This window comes from Balaenoptera borealis (assembly GCF_965194805.1).
Source record: "Balaenoptera borealis genome assembly, chromosome: 6".
NCBI lineage: Eukaryota > Metazoa > Chordata > Mammalia > Artiodactyla > Balaenopteridae > Balaenoptera > Balaenoptera borealis.
The window spans coordinates 90,280,285-90,285,078 of NC_138863.1; the positions used below are offsets into that span (position 1 = coordinate 90,280,285).

Sequence of the window (4,794 nt, forward strand, 5' to 3'; positions counted from 1 at the left end):
GCACAAAACTCATACAGATTTTAAAATGATGCAATTAATTATCCAGATGTTTCAAATATCGGTGTTTGTTATTACTTCCACAATATCACCCGTCATTTGGTTTACATTTTTCTTTACATTTAGTTGTTCTGAGTTGCAAATTTAGGTGGAGAATGTGGCTCACCCTTAAGAGAGCCCATCACCATATGTTTTGTTTGGGCATGAAAAATGAGAATAATCTAAACCTTTGCCACTGAGAGAGGTAAAGGGTTCCCATCAATGGCCATTAAGGCTGAGTAATGGGGTTTTAAAGAGACAGCTTGTATTGTTGCTCTTTAGGAACCTCGACAGCAGTTGTGCTTTAGCTGCAGGTGCCATGATCCAGCAGTGAGGGTAGCTTTGGCTCCACTCAGGCCCTTGCCTGTGTCACCACTGTTTGAGCCCCCTCTATGGTGTGCATCTGTTACCAATTCTCTTTCAAAGAACATCTGCTGCCAGAAGAGGCAAGCTTTTAATATGCTGATTTATCATTGTCAGATACAGGGTTTCATTGCTTGCATTTGAATATTGTATTTAAGGTGCTTTTGTGATTACAGATGTTTTACATATAAATTGCTTTATATTAGAAATATCATTTTTTTCAGTATTTTTAAGGAAACTTCACATTCACGTGTTTTACATTTTAATATCATCTTTTGCATTGCTGAGCACGTGTGAATTGCTTTTTGTCTGTAATGGCAGTCGGTATGAGCAACAGCATCTGTGATTGTTGCTGCTTCAAAGGAGAAAATTAAGTGTGGATATAGCTCTTCTTTTCGATGGAGCCAGAATTTATTAATTACTAAGGGAAGCTTTGATTGTTATTTTATCCCCCAAAAGGACAGAATAGGTCACTACGTAAAAATAGCTTCCCACTCCATAACCTTTGCAAACTAGAAAACGGTGTCAAGTTTCACACTTTTCTCTCACTTGTTTCTGTAGTCTTAAAATAATCTGAAAGTCTTTGGTACTGTATGGTCTTTGAAATAATAGCACCATCTACTGTCAGATCCCGAATTCATTCATCGTGTAAAGGAAAAAAATGAAGATGGAGGAGGTGCTCTGAGTCATTTAATAATATGGCACTACGTAAATACTATATAACTGAAAAATGGGAAAATTCTTACTTAAAATTAGAAAATAAGACTAATGTGGAGTTCGTCATATTAAATAAGCATTGTGAAATACTTTTTTTCAAGAAAATCCATACTACAGTATAAAAATTATGGATAAGGTAATGTCCTTATTATCATCACTGTCATTATAATTTTAGTTTCCCAGTTCCTTTAAGCTTATTTTATATTCATTTAGATGACAGTGAGGGGTGGGAGAGGTGGATTTAAAAAGAGCTATCTTTAAGAAGTCCCTACCTCTCAGCAATGCATTGCAATGAAAGCATAATTGCTTCCTTTCTGCGTGCAGAGCCAGCCAGCTCTTGAGAGCACCTCTCATAGTGGGAGTTGCTAGTAGGCCTGATTGTTCCCTGTCCTCAAATCCTTTCCCCAAAGGAGTAATGTCATTTCATTAAAGAAACTCAACTGTCTGGGTAAAGGATCAGTGAAAATATGTCTCAGGGCTCTCATAAAAATAAGCTACTAGCTATTTCAAGAGCATAGTGTGAAATTCCAGACACCTTCCAACCCTCCTTCGTGCTGATTGCTTTCAGTGAGCGAGAGGCCAGTTGTCACTGTGCCTCCTGCACAGTTACTTCCTTAACCTCACAGCTCCCAGAGGACTGTTGTGCCTCCCACACATCTGTTGCAGACGGTACGTGGCTCTTCCTGCCTCTGGAACTGGCATCAATTTATTCCATCTACAGCAGTACTTTTATGCTTTCCGTCCAATTTACTATCTCTTTTCGAAATCAATTCAAAAGGTTTATTTTCTCTACGTGGCCTTCTGCTCCCTATCCTTCCCCCTTTCATTCTACTTTATTGTTTTTTTTATTTCAAAGTGGAGCCTGAATTAAATTTCCTCCCTTTAAAAAATTTTTTATTTCCACAGTTTTTAATAACCAGTGGCCTGTGCCTAAAATGTGGAGAAAATATATATTCTCATGATTGATATTTCTTATTCTGGTCGATTTTTTTGAGATGCTACAAAATATAGTAAGTAGGAAATAAATGACATCATTAAAATGCCAACCATGATTCCATACTTAGTTACCAAATATATGTTAACTCTCTCCTATCTGCCAAAATATATGAAACACAACCCATACCTTCAGAGGCTCTTACAATCAACTAAGTATTTCCTTATCCTCTTTTTTTTTTTAAAGGACTTTATTATCTGTTCATCTGCATTATAGCAGCTAGATACTGGCCAATTATCAGTTTTCTACCTAATCTAACCTTATCTCAATTATTATTGTAAACTATAGTAAGGTAATATTTTCAGATATTAACTGTGTTTTTATTCACTGGGAAAATATGATGGCTTTTTTGTGCACTATATATAGGCAGAGAGTGGATATAAATGGAAAACAATAATAGTAATAATAATAAAAAATAATTAATAATAACACATTCAACTGAGTTGCCAAGTACACTTTTTTTTTAACTCATTGAAGAAAACAACAATCATGAAAGTCAATACATTCAATTCACAGGACTAGGGCTTTTCTTCTTTTTTGTCTTCTAAATGAGGAAAAGGCATTTGAGAGTCAAGAAACCAAGATCCAAAAAAAACAGAGTTGTAAGATCATCAGTAGCAAGTGTATGTAATGATGATGCATGATAATTTAAGTGCTAGTTTCCCACTCAAATGGGGTAATAGATCATTTGCTCTGGGCAGGAAGGAGAAAATTGGAAAAGATGATATGGCTGGGATTCGAGTGAGGTGAGCAAGCCACTCAAATAGGGTGCAAAATTTAAGGGGTCACCAAAAAATCATTAATCAAGATGTCATATTTTAATGCAATTTTTTAATCAAAATTAATGCAAAAAATTCATCATGAATAAAATAGAAAAAAATTTTTTTTTTTTATTATTTAAGACCTTTATTAACAGGTGCTTGCAGTTTGTTGACTTTTCTGAAAAAATCAAGCTGTAAACTTTTATTACAAATTAAAAATGAGGTTCTTAAAAATCTCAACTTGACCAGATATGAAACAATTTAAAAACCTTTAAAGGTGTATTGAGAAAAACCAGGCTTTTTTTTTTTTTTTTAAAAAACAGTTTGTCATTACCAAAAAGAGATGTCTTTAGGTAAAAATAATAAAAACCCCATATGCTGCATAGATAATGCAGATCGTTCTAGTTATCTGGTCAACAGGCAAAAAGCAAGCACTTAAGGTCTTCAGCTCCAATCTTTTGTTCATTTCTTATTGCTGGAATTTCGTATTCATTTCTTCTTGTTGGATGACTAAACCGGATGATGGTAGAGATGGTAAGCCGGCATTTACTCAGCCCCGCCCTGCTCAGCCTCGGGAGCGGACGAATTCTCAGCTGGTGGATCGGCTGCTTTTGTCTCTTTGCCATCTTGTGGTTTAGGGTTTTCTGGGCGTCTGCGTTGGTAATTGAAGTTGCGGCGGTACCGACGTTGAGGTGGCTGCTGACCTTGGGTCTCATCTCCTTGATTTTCCTTATCTTCTTCATTGCCGTCCTCTCTGGGCTGTCTTTGGCGAGGAGGGCCCTTGCGGAATCGTGGCCTATAACCCCGATACATATTCTGTCTCACTGGTCTACCTTGTTCTCCTGCACCCTGGTTGTCAGCAACCTCCATCACTTCTCCCTGCGCAGGAGGGTTGGAATACTGTGGTTGACGCCCATAGGCTCTCCGCACGCAGTAAGGTGGGCGCCTTCGCCTGCAGTAGGGCCGCCGCTGTTGGGCCTGGCCTTCAGGAGCACTCTCCGATCCCTCATTCTTTTCCCCACTCTCACTATTCTGGTAATTCTGCTGGTAATTGCGTGGAGGACCCTTGCGACGTGGATAGCGTCTATAATGGTTACGGTCTGCTGCGTATTTACTTCCTTGTACTGGAACTCCACCAGGGCCTGTAACATTTGCTGCCTCCGCACCCTTTTCTCCTTCAACAACATCAAACTCCACAGTCTCTCCATCTCCTACACTGCGAAGATACTTCCTGGGGTTATTCTTCTTTATGGCAGTCTGGTGTACAAATACATCTTCCTTGGTGTCATTCCTATTGATGAAACCATATCCGTTTCTTACATTGAACCATTTTACTGTTCCCAAAACCTTCGTTGTGATGACCTTCTTGTCCCCGCCGGCAGGCGCCGCCGATGTGAGGCCACCCGGGCCGCCGCTGCCCGTCGTGCCGGGCTTGGTGTCGGCAGCGCTGAGGGCGGGGGGGCAGCGGGCAGCTGCTGGGTCTCGGCCTCGCTGCTCACGGTTGCGGTGATGGTGACTGGGGCCGGCTGCGGCAGCTGCGGCTCCTCCCGGGATGTGATGGTAACTAGGCCGGCGGCGGTGGTGGGGCTGCTCAGGGCTCTCTGGGGTCCGCTGTCTGCTCCCGCTACCAATCGAACTCGAAAAATTTTAAATAAAGACAAAAACCCTGTGGGTGAATGAATGTCTCTGAAAGGACCACAAGTCATAACTCTATCCTAAGTGAGTCTCAGGGGAAGGATGAAACCATAGATGGGATTAGAGTGAACTGGGGAACAGTAAGCTTTTGCCTCACTCCCATCATAGACCAGGGTACTGTAAGGGTTTTGGAGAAGCCATGCCTACATACAGGGCTAGTTTGTTGATTTCAAGGAAAGCCTCAAGTCCCTGACTACATCGTTGGAGAGAGTAAACAGCTAGGGGTTT

The 4,794-nt window shown here is 40.5% G+C and overlaps 1 pseudogene across 1 annotated transcript; it reads right to left on the reverse strand.

The window, feature by feature from the left end:
* Positions 1–2,990: 2,990 nt before the first annotated feature.
* LOC309630494 (Y-box-binding protein 1 pseudogene) lies at positions 2,991–4,592 on the reverse strand (annotated as a pseudogene). The gene has a single exon. The product of its transcript is annotated as a Y-box-binding protein 1 pseudogene (transcript).
* Positions 4,593–4,794: the final 202 nt, after the last annotated feature.